This window comes from Suncus etruscus, chromosome 5 (assembly GCF_024139225.1).
Source record: "Suncus etruscus isolate mSunEtr1 chromosome 5, mSunEtr1.pri.cur, whole genome shotgun sequence".
Classification (NCBI taxonomy): Eukaryota; Metazoa; Chordata; class Mammalia; order Eulipotyphla; family Soricidae; genus Suncus; species Suncus etruscus.
In genome coordinates, this window is record NC_064852.1 from 24,374,343 (window position 1) to 24,389,657 (window position 15,315).

The following is a 15,315-nucleotide window of genomic DNA, read 5'->3' on the forward strand; positions in this document are numbered from 1 at the left end:
CATGGGACATTCTCCAGGATAGACTACATGCTGGCACATAAAACATACCTCCATAAGATCAAGAGGATAGAAATTTTGCACACTACCTTCGCTGACCACAAGGCTCTGAAATTATTTGTGAACTCCAAAGGGACTCAGAAGAAACACTTTAACACCTGGAAGTTAAACAGCCTCATGCTCAATGACCAGTGGGTCCGAGATGAAATCAAGAAGGAAATAAAAAGGTTCCTGGAAACAAATGACAATAAAGACACAAACTCTCAGAACTTATGGGACACAGCAAAAGCAGTACTGAGAGGAAAATTTATAGCTTTGCAAGCACACATCAGGAAGGAAGAAGGAGCTTACCTGAGTAGCTTAATGACACAGCTAATAGACTAGAAAATGCTCAACAAAAGGACCCAAGAATAGGAAGACAGAAGGAAATAACAAGCTGAGAGCAGAAATCAACGAAGTGGAAACTCAAAAAACAATCCGAAAGATCAACGAAAGCAGAAGTTGGTTCTTTGAAAAAATAAACAAGATTGATAGACCACTGGCAAACCTAACAAAGAAAGAGAGAGAGAGAAACTTGATAACTCGTATCAGGAATGAAAAAGGAGAGATCACTACTGATATGACAGAGATTCAAAGGGTAATCAGAAACTACTTTGAAAAACTCTACGCCACTAAAAATGAGAACCTGGAAGAAATGGATAAATTCCTGGACTCTTATAATCTTCCACGGTTGAAGGAAGAGGATGTAGCATATCTAAACACCCCCCATCACCATTGATGAAATTAAAACAGTAATCAAATGTCTGCCGAAAAACAAAAGCCCAGGTCCAGATGGATTCACTAATGAATTCTATCAAACTTTCCAAGAGGAACTACTGCCAATCTTGGCAAGACTCTTTCATGAAATTGAACAAACAGAAACACTTCCAAATAGCTTTTATGAAGCCAACATCACCTTGATACCTAAACCAGACAGAGACGCTACCAAAAAAGAAAATTACAGACCAATATCACTGAATGAATGCAGATGCAAAGATCCTCAACAAAATCCTGGCAAATAGGATCAATGCCTCGTTAAGAAGATCATCCACTACGATCAAGTAGGTTTCATCCCAGGAATGCAAGGCTGGTTTAACATCCGTAAATCTATCAACATAATACACAACATCAATAACAAGAAAAATAAAAACCACATGATCATATCAATAGATGCAGAGAAAGCATTTGATAAGGTCCAACACCCATTCTTGATCAAAACTCTCAGCAAGATGGGAATGGAGGGAACCTTTCTCAATATAGTGAAGGCCATCTACCACAAGCCAGTGGCAAATATTATCCTCAATGGAGAAAAACTGAAAGCCTTCCCTCTAAATTCTGGCACAAGACAAGGCTGTCCTCTCTCACCACTCCTATTCATAGTGCTATTCATAGCACTGGAAGTACTTGCTATAGCGATTAGGAAAGAAAAGGATATCAAGGGAATCCAGATAGGAAAGGAAGAAGTCAAGCTCTCACTGTTTGCAGATGACATGATACTCTACTTAGAAAACCCTAAAGACTCTATCAAAAAGCTTCTAGAAACAATAGACTCATATAGCAAGGTGGCAGGCTACAAAATTAACACACAAAAATCAATGGCCTTTCTATATACCAATAGTAATAAGGATGAAATGGACATTAAGAAAACAACCCCATTCACAATAGTACCACACAAACTCAAATATCTTGGAATCAACTTGACTAAATATGTGAAGGACCTATACAAAGAAAACTATAAAACTCTGCTCCAAGAAATAAGAGAGGACACACGGAAATGGAAACACATACCCTGCTCATGGATTGGCAGGATTAACATCATCAAAATGTCAATACTCCCCAAGGCATTATACAGATTTAATGCCATCCCTCTAAAAGATACCATGACATCTTCAAAGAAGTGGATCAGACACTTTTGAAATTCATTTGGAACAATAAACACCCTCGAATAGCTAAAGCAATCATTGGGAAAAAGAATATGGGAGGAATTACTTTTCCCAACTTTAAACTGTACTACAAAGCAACAATTATCAAAACAGCATGGTATTGGAATAAGGATAGGTCCTCAGATCAGTGGAATAGGCTTGAATACTCAGAAAATGTTCCCCAGAGATACAACCATCTAATTTTTGATAAAGGAGCAGGAAATCCTAAATGGAGCAGGGAAAGCCTCTTCAACAAGTGGTGTTGGCACAATTGGATAGCCACTTGCAAAAAATTAAACTTAGACCCCCAGCTAACATCATGTACAAAGGTAAAATCCAAATGGATTAAAGACCTCGATATCAGCCCCAAAACCATAAGATATATAGAACAGCACATAGGCAAAACACTACAGGACATTACAGGCATCTTCAAGGAGGAAACTGCACTCTCCAAGCAAGTGAAAACAGAGATTAACAGATGGGAATATATTAAGTTGAGAAGCTTCTGCACCTCAAAGGAAATAGTGCCCAGGATACAAGAGCCACCCACTGAGTGGGAGAAACTATTCACCCAATACCCATCAGATAAGGGGCTAATCTCCAAAATATACAAGGCACTGACAGAACTTTACAAGAAAAAAACATCTAACCCCATCAAAAAATGGGGAGAAGAAATGAACAGACACTTTGACAAAGAAGAAATACGCATGGCCAAAAGACACATGAAAAAATGTTCCACATCACTAATCATCAGGGAGATGCAAATCAAAACAACGATGAGATACCACCTCACACCCCAGAGAATGGCACACATCACAAAGAATGAGAATAAACAGTGTTGGTGGGGATGTGGAGAGAAAGGAACTCTTATCCACTGCTGGTGGGAATGCTGTCTAGTTCAACCTTTATGGAAAGCGATATGGAGATTCCTCCAAAAACTGGAAATCGAGCTCCCATACGATCCAGCTATACCACTCCTAGGAATATACCCTAGGAACACAAAAATACAATACAAAAACCCCTTCCTTACACCTATATTCATTGCAGCACTATTTACCATAGCAAGACTCTGGAAACAACCAAGATGCCCTTCAACAGACGAATGGCTAAAGAAACTGTGGTACATATACACAATGGAATATTATGCAGCTGTCAGGAGAGATGAAGTCATGAAATTTTCCTATACATGGATGTACATGGAATCTATTATGCTGAGTGAAATAAGTCAGAGAGAGAGAGAAAAACGCAGAATGGTCTCACTCATCTATGGGTTTTAAGAAAAATGAAAGACACCCTTGTAATAATAATTTTCAGACACAAAAGAGAAAAGAGCTGGAAGTTCCAGCTCACCTCAGGAAGCTCACCACAAAGAGTGATGAGTTTAGTTAGAGAAATAACTACATTTTGAACTGTCCTAATATTGAGAATGTATGAGGGAAATGTAGAGCCTGTTTAGGGTACAGGCGGGGGTTGGGGGGGGAGGAGGAGATTTGGGACTTGGGTGATGGGAATGTTGCACTGGTGATGGGTGGTGTTCCTTTTATGACTGAAACCCAAACACAATCATGTATGTAATCAAGGTGTTTAAATAAAAAAAAATTAAAAAAAAAAAAAAAGAAAGACCTAATGAGGAAGCCTATATTTCCTTTATATGTTTTATACCTCTATAAAAATTCCTCCTAGTCTGTATATTCTCAAATAAAAGGTAGCCCCTTAAACACCTTATTTTCTTTAATTCCTTTTCTAAAATTCATTTTTATTTATTTCCATGTATATTCATTGATTATTTTTTTCACTTTAACTTCACCTGTTTTGGCTCTGCTTGGTACAAAAACATACAAGATGTTCCTGGGATGAAAGCTCAAGTTAAAACCAGAGCACAAAGATTCTGTAGCCTGGCATTCTTATCCCAAATGCACCAGCAATATAATATGGCACCATTCCTTTTCACAAAGGCATACTACTAAAAAAGGGGTAATTTTAAGTATAGAAACAAACTTTTATCTACTAGAGAAAAGAACCCATACATTTTATAATACAACAGCGTCTCCCACCCTGAATATGTATCATGTGTTCCCAACTTAGACTCCATGTGACCTGGCAGCAACCATCCAATCCTGAGACCTAGCACCTCAGACATAGAACCGACACCATTCCCAGCAACAGCACCAGGAACCAACTTCCCCTGGGAAATTCCTAATACCTCCCTAGCACCAACTTATGCCAGTTTTGATATGACATCCTGACAAAAAGTAAATGGCGATAACTTGATCAAAGAGCAAAACGTCCTAATGGTAAAATAAAATTAGAAGACACGTCACCCATTGACCTATGCAAAGACCAAGATTACCAACTTCTGAAGATTGACAATGAAAGCCAAGACTGAGCAGTACTTACCCTGGAACCAATAAAAAAGATCCTAGCCTATGCTTTGGCCTGGGATCAGTACAAAAACCATGATCTCCAATCCCAGAGGTCTGACTGTGACAACTGCAATGGAATAGAACTTCTGGAATCATAATTTAAAAGCTCTATTGTCTTGCAAGCAGCCGATCCAGGACTAAAGGTGGTTGGTTTGAATCCCCGTGTCCCATATGGTCCCCCGTACCTGCCAGGAGCTATTGAGTAGACAGCCAGGAGTAACCCCTGAGCACCGCTGGGTGTGGCCCAAAAACCAAAAAAAAAAAAAAAAAAAGAGTCTATTCCAGACTTCGCCTTAGGACCTGTGCAAAAATTGAGACCATCAATTATAAAAGTCTGAATACAACAACAGTGATGGAACAGAATTTCTAGAACTATAAAGAAAGACTATTCCTAGGCTTCATCCTATGACCTGTATAAATAGAAGATAACGAGTTAGAGGCCTGTTTATATCATCCACAATTGAGTGGAAAGATGCCTGACACCACAGAAAGACCTTGGGAGAGAAAAAGAGCATGCATGGAGCCTGTAGTGGTTCTCATGACAGAATGTTTCAAGGGCAGAGAAACCCGAAATCTCTTAGGCCAAGGTAATTCCCTTTCTAACTTCCCTAATACTTAATATGCCTTTGCAAAAAAGAAGAGGGGGGGGGAAGGAGGAGGAGGAGGAGGAGGAGGAAGAGGAGAAGGAGAAGGAGAAGAAGGAGAAGGAGAAGAAGGAGAAGGAGAAGGAGAAGGAGAAGTAGAAGGAGGAGGAGGAGGAGGAGGAGGAGGAGGAGGAGAGGAGGAGGAGGAGGAGGAGGAGGAGGTGGAGGAGGTGGAGGAGGAGGAGGAGGCGGAGGAGGAGGCGGCGGCGGCGGCGGCGGCGGCGGCAGAAACCTTTTCATGTAGTTGCTGTTTGGGTGATTTTTTCCCCTTGTTGCTGGCTTTGGTTTTAGGTTTGTTTTTGTTTGTGTTTTTTTGTTTTTTCTTAATATTGCTTTGTTGTTTTTGTTTGTTTGTTTGTTTGGTCTTGTTACCTTTTTCTTCTTTTTTCCCTTCCCTCTACTAAACTGATATCTATAACACCTAGAAGAACCTCTTCTAGTTTTTTTTTTCTTATCTATATCTCCAACAAAACCACATTGATTGAATCATCTTGTTCAGCCTCATAAATTAAGGGGGAAAAACGAATGGTACCAGGTCCAGACACTCACATGAACATTTAGTGGAAATAAAAAATGATAAGAATTGAACATCAAACCCAAAGTCAACAACAACAGAATCTATACCTAATCCACAGCAAGCTGTATGAGTGGGGACCAGTTACACTAGTATTCTGGGGGAGGTGGGTAAAGGAGGGAGATATGAGATGCATATGGGAACAGGGGTTTAAGTAAAGGAAATTTAACTGAGAAAAATATCTTTTTAATATTTTGATTAGGCAAGCAGCCTGACCTTTCCCCCTCTAATGGTTTATAATAAAGCCACAGAAACAATTCTCATACTTAAAAAAACATGTTATTTCTGAAAAAGAACATAAAAATGACTTTCTGAAAAACAACAGAAGGGCTAGAGATATAGTACAGGTAATAAGGTGCTTGCCTTGCATGTGGTTGACTCTGATTTGATCACTAGCACCTCATTTTGTTCCCCAAGAACTACCATGAGTGGTACCTAAGCACAGAATTGGTAGTAAGCACAACCCAATGAGAGAATAGATCAAGATATAGGACGTGAACTGGAACAAATAAAAATGGGCAGTGAAGTTAGGCATCCCCATACTTCAAACTAAGGATAGCAACTGCATTCTAACTTTTTAAATAAAACGATCAGAATCTGGGGCCAGAGTGGTGGCGCAAGCGGTAGAGCATTTGTCATGCATGCGCTAACCTAGGACGGACCGTGGTTTGATCCCCTGCTGTCCCATGTGTTCCCAAGTCAGGAGCGATTTCTGAGCGCATAGCCAGAAGTAACCCTTGAGTGTCACTGGATGTGGCCCAAACCCCCCCCCCCAAAATAGAAATCTTTGGTAAGTTTCAGATATAAGTAATGTGAACTCTACAGAGTTAATGAACCAATCTTAATGAAACAACCCATACTGTAGTCAAGATGATAAAATAAAATGCCTGACCACTAGCCAAAAGTCAAACAAAGACTCTTGTCTCAAATAATAGCTTTCATTTATGGAAAGAAAGGTTCATTTTCTGCACCAGCAAAGACTTTCCAGAACACAGCTTTGCTGTTTCAACCAACTTCACAAAAAAGTACCTAAGGTAGCTTTGCCTTCTTTGTGTATTGTAATAGCAAGCTGAAAGAAGAGCAGCTGATTCAACCCTCATTGTGCATCCAACTTGATCATGAAGACAACCAAAACAATGATGTATAATCTGGTTATTATCATTGGGATGCTTCCCAAATGGAATGTACCATCTAACTGACTACTCAGAAGCTTTGATGAATCAACAAGATAATTTAGTACCACACAAAGAAATGATTCTAATTTCCCAACATATATGAGGACAGATGTTATTACAAAATTTTAATATCCTTTTCAGCAAAAGCCTTTATGAAAAGTAAAATTTTCTTTCATCAAAAGAAAATTAATAGGGCCAGAGAGATAGCACAGTGATATGGCATTTGCTTTGCAAGTGTAACCCGTAATGGACCAGGGTTCGATTCCTGGCATCCCATATTGTCTCCCGAGCCTGCCAGGAGCAATTTATGAATACAGAGCCAAGAATAACCCCAGAGCGCCAACAGATGTGCCTCTGTCCAAAGAAAATTAATAAAAAGCCAGTTAAAACATGTGTTTATCTGCAGGGGGAGGATGAGAGGGCTTCTCAAGCTGTGCCTGGGAGCTGCGGAGGTCATGGGTGGTGATTCTTGGCCAAATGGGCCTAATCAAAGATTGAGATGTAGAGCCTTGGACCTATGTGCTGAGGATTTGCTGAGGATTATCCTGCCAATGCTCAGGGGTCTCCAAGCCACAGCAGTGACGTTTGGGCAACCATGTAGTGCTGAGGAGTGAGCCAGGATTGGTTGTGTACAAAGCCACATGCCTTAATGCTCAAACCATGCCCGCAAGTCCCAAGATAAACTTTTAAACTACACTGCCAAATAAATTAAGAAAACAGAAGATAATTTCAGGCCACTATAAGACACTATCTCTGACAAAATAGGGGAAAGCATTTTAAACCACTAATCTAAAGACTATATTCAAACTCTTTCAAATTTATAGATGAGTGAATAAAATAACATAAAATTATATATATTGTACCAAATTGTATCAAATAGTGTTGATTTTACCTATTTATTTCAGAATAAAACATTTTTCTGGGGGTCGAAGTGATACCACAGTGGTGGGGTGTTTGCCTTGCAAACAGCCAACCCGGAACAAACCCAGGTTCAATTCCCAGCATTCCATATGGTCCTCTGAGCCTGGCAGGAGCAACTTCTTAGCTCAAAGCCAGGAGTAACCTTTGAGTGCAGCCCAGTGTGGCCCAAAAACCAAAAAGAAGAAAGAAAAAAAAAAACACAAAATACAAAACATTTTTCTGGTATGTGGTGCCAGGGATTGAACCTAGTTTTCATGAATATAAGGAATGTACTTTGCCATTGAGTTACATCCTAAACTCCAAAGTTCTTATTGTTGTTGTTTTGGATTCTCAGCAGTGTTAAGGGATTACTTGTGGGTCTGGTTCAGTGCTCCTTGAAGGGCTCAGATGACCATGTGTTGTACTAGGAAACTGAACCTGGCTCAGTTACATTCAAGGCAAGCACCTTACCCATTACACTATTTCTATAGCCCCTCCTTTGCTTTCACGGTGGAAGCCATACTCACGAGTGCTCAAGGACTTATGTAGTGCCAGTGACTAAACCATAAACCTCACATGTATTCTACCACTTGAACTACATCCTTGCATTTAATGATCATAATGATTAATATAATTATAATTTAATGATATAATGATTATAATTTTATTGTGGCATCATGATTATAAAGTTTTTAGTAATAGAATTGCAGGTATTCAATTCCAAACTCCCTATTAGTGTTAGTCTCTCTCTAATAATAACCCAAGGTTTCCTTAAACTCCCTCCCACCACCCTATTTCTTGAGAAAATTCTTTTTTTCCCCCTCCCATTGTTTATTTTGGGCCACAGCCAGTGCTCTGGCCATACTCAGGGCTTATTCCTGGCTGTGCACTCAAGGATAACTCTTGCCAGATCTTAAGGGATCACACAGGTTGCTGGAGCGTGAACCTGAGTCAGTTGTATGCAAGACAAGTACCTTCTCATGAACCATCTTTCCAGCCCCCAAATATCTTTTATAAAAAAATGAAATATTACAGACACAGTTGAAGCCCCTGGTATTCCTTCCTTTCCTCCTTTCCTCCCTTCCTTTCTTCCATTTTTTTTTATTTTTAGCCTACACCTAGCAACACTCAGGGGTTACTCCTGGCTGTGCACTCAGAAATCACTTCTGGCAGGCATGGGGGACAATATGGGATGCTGGGATTCGAACCACTGTCCGTTCTGGGTTGGCTGTGTGTGACAATACTGATGCCAAGGACAAAACCCAGGTTGATCAATGGAAGGCAAGCACCTACACTATCACTTTGGCCCTACAGTGAGCATTCTTATGTTTCCTTATAAATTTATCATATACTTTGAAATGAAACTGGTAATCAAAGGATATAAACAGAGAAAGGAAGGGGTGAAGGCATTTGTCTTGCATGCAGCTAACCCCAATTCAATTTCCAGTAGTACACATGGTCCCCCAAGCACCACCAGGGGTCATCTCTGAGCAAAGTCAGGAGTAAACCCTAAGTCCAGCCAGGTGTGGACCGAGAGAAAAAAAAAAAAAAATCCTTTTGAGGTGCAGAAGCTTCTCAGTTTAATATATTCCCATCTGTTAATCTCTGCTTTCACTTGCTTGGAGAGTGCAGTTTCCTCTTTGAAGATGCCTTTAGTCTCAATGTCCTGGAGTGTTTTACCTACGTGTTGTTCTATGTATCTTATGGTTTCGGGTCTGATATCGAGGTCTTTCATCCATTTGAATTTAACCTTAGTACCTGATGTTACCTGGGGGTCTGAGTTCAATTTTTTGCAAGTGGCTAGCCAGTTGTGCCAACACCAGTTGTTGAAGAGGCTTTCTTTACTCCATTTAGGATTTCTTGCTCCTTTATCAAAAATTAGGTGATTGTATGTCTGGGGTACATTCTCTGAGTATTCAAGCCTATTCCACTGATCTGAGGGCCTGTCTTTATTCCAATACCACACTGTTTTGATAACTATTGCTTTGTAGTACAGTTTAAAGTTGGTGAAAGTAATGCCTCCCATATTCTTTTTCCCAATGATTGCTTTAGCTATTTGTGTGTGTGTGTGTGTGTGTGTGTGTGTGTGTGTGTGTGTGTGTGTGGTCACACCCGGCAGTGCTCAGGGGTTATTCCTGGCTCCATGCCCAGAAATTGCTCCTGGCAGGCACGGGGGACCATATGGGACACCGGGATCTGAACTGATGACCTTCTGCATGAAAGGCAAATACCTTACCTCATGCTATCTCTCCGGCCCCTGCTTTAGCTATTCTAGGGTGTTTATTGTTCCATATAAATTTCAAAAGTGCCTGATCCACTTATTTGAAGAATGTCATGGGTATCTTTAGAGGGATTGCATTAAATCTGTACAATGCTTTGGGGAGTATTGCAATTTTAATGATGTTAATCCCGCCAATCCATGAACAGGGTCTATGCTTACATTTCTGCGTGTCCTCTCTTATTTCTTGGAGCAGAGTTTTATAGTTTTCTTTGTATAGGTCCTTCACATTTTTAGTCAAGTTGATTCCAAGATATTTGAGTTTGTGTGGCACTATTATGAATGGGGTTGTTTTCTTAATGTCCATTTCTTCCTTATTACTATTGGTGTATAGAAAGGCCATTGATTTTTGTGTGTTAATTTTGTAGCCTGTCACCTTGCTATATGAGTCTATTGTTTCTAGAAGCTTTTTCATAGAGACTTTAGGGTTTTCTAAGTAGAGTATCATGTCATCTGCAAACAGCGAGAGCTTGACTTCTTCCTTTCCTATCTGGATTCCCTTGATATCTTTTTCTTGCCTAATCACTATAGCAAGTACTTCCAGTGCTATGTTGAATAGGAGTGGTGAGAGAGGACAGCCTTGTCTTGTGCCAGAATTTAGAGGAAAGGCTTTCAGTTTTTCTCCATTGAGGACAATATTTGCCTCTGGCTTGTGGTAGATGGCCTTAACTATATTGAGAAAGGTTCCTTCCATTCCCATCTTGCTGAGAGTTTTGATCAAGAATGGGTGTTGGGGGCCCAGAGAGATAGCACAGCGGTGTTTGCCTTGCAAGCAGCCGATCCAGGACCTAAGGTGGTTAGTTCGAATCCCGGTGTCCCATATGGTCCCCCGAGCCTGCCAGGAGCTATTTCTGAGCAGACAGCTAGGAGTAACCCCTGAGCACCGCCGGGTGTGGGCCCCCCCCCAAAAAAAAAAGAATGGGTGTTGGACCTTATCAACTGCTTTCTCTGTGTCTATTGATATGATCATGTGATTTCTATTTTCTTGTTGTTGATGTTGTGTATTATGTTGATAGATTTACAGATGTTAAACCAGCCTTGCATTCCTGGGATAGTGCCCAGGATACAAGAGCCCCCCACTGAGTGGGAGAAACTATTCACCCAATACCCATCAGACAAGGGGCTAATCTCCAAAATATACAAGGCACTGACAAAAATTTACCAGAAAAAAACATCTAATCCCATCAAAAAATGGGGAGAAGAAATGCACAGACACTTTGACAAAGAAGAAATACAAATGGCCAAAAGACACATGAAAAAATGCTCCACATCACTAATCATCAGGGAGATGCAAATCAAAACAACTATGAGGTACCACCTCACACTCCAGAGATTGGCACCCATCACAAAGAATGAGAACAAGCAGTATTGGTGGGGATGTGGAGAGAAAGGAACTCTTATCCACTGCTGGTGGGAATGCCGTCTAGTTCAACCTTTATGGAAAGCAATATGGAGATTCCTCCAAAAACTGGAAATCGAGCTCCCATACGACCCAGCTATACCACTCCTAGGAATATATCCTAGGAACACAAAAATACAATACAAAAATCCCTTCCTTACACCTATATTCATTGCAGCACTATTTACCATAGTAAGACTCTGGAAACAACCAAGATACCCTTCAACAGATGAATGGCTAATGAAACTGTGGTACATATACACAATGGAATATTATGCAGCTGTCAGGAGAGATGAAGTCATGAAATTTTCCTATACATGGATGTACATGGAATCTATTATGCTGAGTGAAATAAGTCAGAGAGAGAGAAAGACACAGAATGGTCTCACTCGTCTATGGGTTTTAAGAAAAATGAAAGACATTCTTGCAATAATAACTTTCAGACACAAAAGAGAAAAGAGCTGGAAGTTACAGCTCACCTCATGAAGCTCACCACAAACAGGGGTGAGTTTAGTTAGAGAAATAACTATGTTTTGAACTATCCCAATAATGAGAATGTACGAGGGAAATAGAAAGCCTGTCTAGAGGACAGGCGGGGGTTGGGTGGGGAGGAGGGAGATTTGGGACATTGGTGACGGGAATGTTGCACTGGTGATGGGTGGTGTTCTTTACAGGACTGAAACCCAAACACAATCATGTATGCAATAAAGTTATTTAAATAAAAAAAAATCCTTAGTGTTTAATAAACTCAAATGGCAACTCCAGAAAGGGAATTTTTTTTTTCTTTTTTTTTGGTTTTTGGTTTTTGGGTCACACCCAGCAGCGCTTAGGGATTACTCCTGGCTCCACACTCAGAAATTACTCCTGGCAGGCTTGGGGGACCATATGGGATGACTGGATTTAAACCAATGACCTTCTGCATGAAAGGCAAACGCCTTACCTCCATGCTATCTCTCCAGCTCCCAGAGAGGGGATTTTAAGATAAAACCTTTCAGAGAGTGTTTTAAGTTTTCTGCTCTTATAGTGTTTCTTTAGTTTGGGGGCCATCACTGGCATTTCTCAGGGGCTTGCTCTGTGTTCAGGGATGACCCCTGGTGGTACTGAGGAAACATATGTGGTGCTGGGGATAAAATCAGAGTTGGCTGCAAGCCTTACCTCCTGTACTCCAGTCCCTTTAAATGATTTATCTCTATTTTATAGGATAATATGCTCCAATACAATAGAATACCATTATTTATTGTTATAAATCATATTTCATTTAGTCATTCGGGCATTAAAAATATCAACTAATAAAGACATTTAATAAAGTATCAGCTCTCTTGATATTTACAAAGATACTACTAAATACTGTTTAAATAGGGGTCAGAGCATTCGCTAACCTAGGATGGACAGTGGTTCGTTCCCAGGTGTCCCACATGGTTCCCCAAGCCAGGAGCAATATCTGAGCGCAAAGCCAGAAGTAGCCCCTGAGCATCACTGGGTGTGGCCAAAAACCAAAAAAAAAAAATGTGGTTTTTTTTTTGTTTGTTTAAATAAAACTATGGATGACAAAGTATCATCAAATGAAATCAGAAGCAAAGTGTTTACATATGTTTCTTGTCTAAGGAATTAAGTTTCCACTATGGTCCTGCAAAAGGGAAAGAATATTGACCTGAATGTTCAGGCAGATAAATTTCACCTGACTTTAGAAACAAGAATATTTTCCTTAGATAATCCCAATTTTGCTTTTGATTAACGCATCGATTCCATAAACAATGCTACTAGACTAATAAGAATTCTAAATTCTTATGCCTAAAAACAAGAATGGTTGGAGTTCAGAGCTGACCTGAGGCCTTGAGAGTATTTAAAGTATTTGTAAAAGTGACCTCAGGGCAACTCCAAGCCATAAAGGATGCTTTTAGTGTTTGTCAAAGCAGCAGGAAGTTCCTAATCCTCTTTTCCTTAGAAGAGATAAATGTCTAGTTTGGGATCACAACTTACACACAAGGTTTTCTCTGGAATGAAGTTTCCCAAAAACCCTGCATAGTGGAGGCCCAGTCTTAAATTGGCTGGGAAAACAATATTAACTTTAAAATCCGCAAGAGCTTAACTTTAAGCCAAAAAGGCAGTGAGGGGCCAGAGCAATATTACAGGGTGTATGGCGTTTGCCTCGCACACAGCCAATCTGAGTTTAATTCCCCGGCATTCCATATGATCTCCTGAGCCTGCCAAGAGTGGTTTCTAAATGGAGTTAGGAGTAATGCCTAAGTGCTGCCTGGTGTGGCCCAAAAACAAAACAAAACAAAAAGGGAGTGAAATATACTCAAAAAGGGATAAAATTATCATTAGCTTAATTTAACAATAACAATTCGAATTGAGTGAAAACACTAAAGGAAACCTTAGTAACAAAGCATGTCAATGAACTATTTTTTCTTTCTCAATGGTTCAAACTGGAGGACAAGCATAGGTAAATAACCACCCTAAATTATCATATTAGAGCAGGTCACAGCACTTTCCTCAAAAATAAAAAAGGCATCTGCCCCAAACCTATAAATGAATTTTCACTGAAAATCAGCAAATTTGACAAATTAAATTTGGCATCAGCCCTATATCAGTGCTTAATGTCTCTGTGAAAGACCGAACTTTATGTCAGCAAAAACCACCTATAGGCAGTTCCCTCTGTCAACCCCAGAACCATTTCCTGACCCCTCTTATTGTGAGTCAACCAGCAGATGGTCTTTAGCCATCTGGGAGGCAAGGAATCATTAGAGGGGCTTAGAAATATCAAGAAAATCTTAGCACAATGCTGCAATGTCTCAAAATATGCAAACTCCCTTGAAGCCAGGATTTAGAGAATCTGCTTTCAAGATTCTAGTATAATTTAAATTTTTTTCCTCAATGACCAGCCACAAAGAAAAACATTTATCTTCCTTTTTGGATATACTTAAATAAAAACAGAGAAAAATTTTTGAAATCAATGTTAATTGATTTACAATAGAATTGTGATTATGAACTCTGAATTCATTTGTGTAGAAAACAATATTTTAAAAACATCACATATATAATGTGAATATATACATGATAATCCCTAAAAGGCAAACTATAGTCATGAATTTTAAAGTTTGTCCTTTTCAAATGGCAATCATATCTAAGAAAAAACTTCACATGAGAAATGGTGACCCAGTTACAGTAAAACTTGTAGCCTGCGTCACACACTGCCAGCCACCTGGATGAAAAGTGAAAATCTCAACCATAGATGCCAAAGCTTAAATTACAAGGCACACCTAAAGAAAAAAATAATTTGAATCCCTAAATGTTTACTTGTTCATTCTAATTTCATAAGAGACCTGACTTTTATAAATTCAAAGTGTTGAATTGAATACAGGCAAAACAGTCTAACGTTATTTCTTTTTTTTTTTTTTTTTGGTTTTTGGGCCACACCCGTTTGACGCTCAGGGGTTACTCCTGGCTATGCACTCAGAAATCGCCCTGGCTTGGGGGACCATATGGGGCACCAGGGGATCGAACCGCGGTCCGTCCTATGCTAGCGCTTGCAAGGCAGGCACCTTATCTCTAGCGCCACCTTCCCGGCCCCCTAACGTTATTTCTAATTGATTACTTTAACTAAAAATCTATGTGGCATTTTACATCAGAGACAAGAGGTAACATGTTACCATAAACCATTTCCTATTAAAAACTGTCAAAATTGGGGCCCAGAGAGATAGCACAGCGGCGTTTGCCTTGCAAGTGAAAGGTCCGGAAGTCCTAATTTTAGCTGCCCGGCGCAAAGAAATGAAGAGGCTTATGAGTTCCAGCAGATGCTTTAAAAAGTGCTTTTAATACTGACCATTATGAATGGTCAGGGTCTATGAATTCCCACCAGAATCAAAGACCTCGTGGGTCCCTCGTTACCCCCTTATATAGGATGGGAAGTGGGAGGGGAAGAAGAGTCCTTGAGGGCTGGACTTCCGCTACGATAACACCA

General features: G+C 40.0%; 1 protein-coding gene across 1 annotated transcript in view; it reads right to left on the reverse strand.

The window, feature by feature from the left end:
• Positions 1-15,315, reverse strand: part of PRTG (protogenin) — a 162,940-nt gene that overhangs the window by 123,043 nt on the left and 24,582 nt on the right. The window lies entirely within an intron of this gene.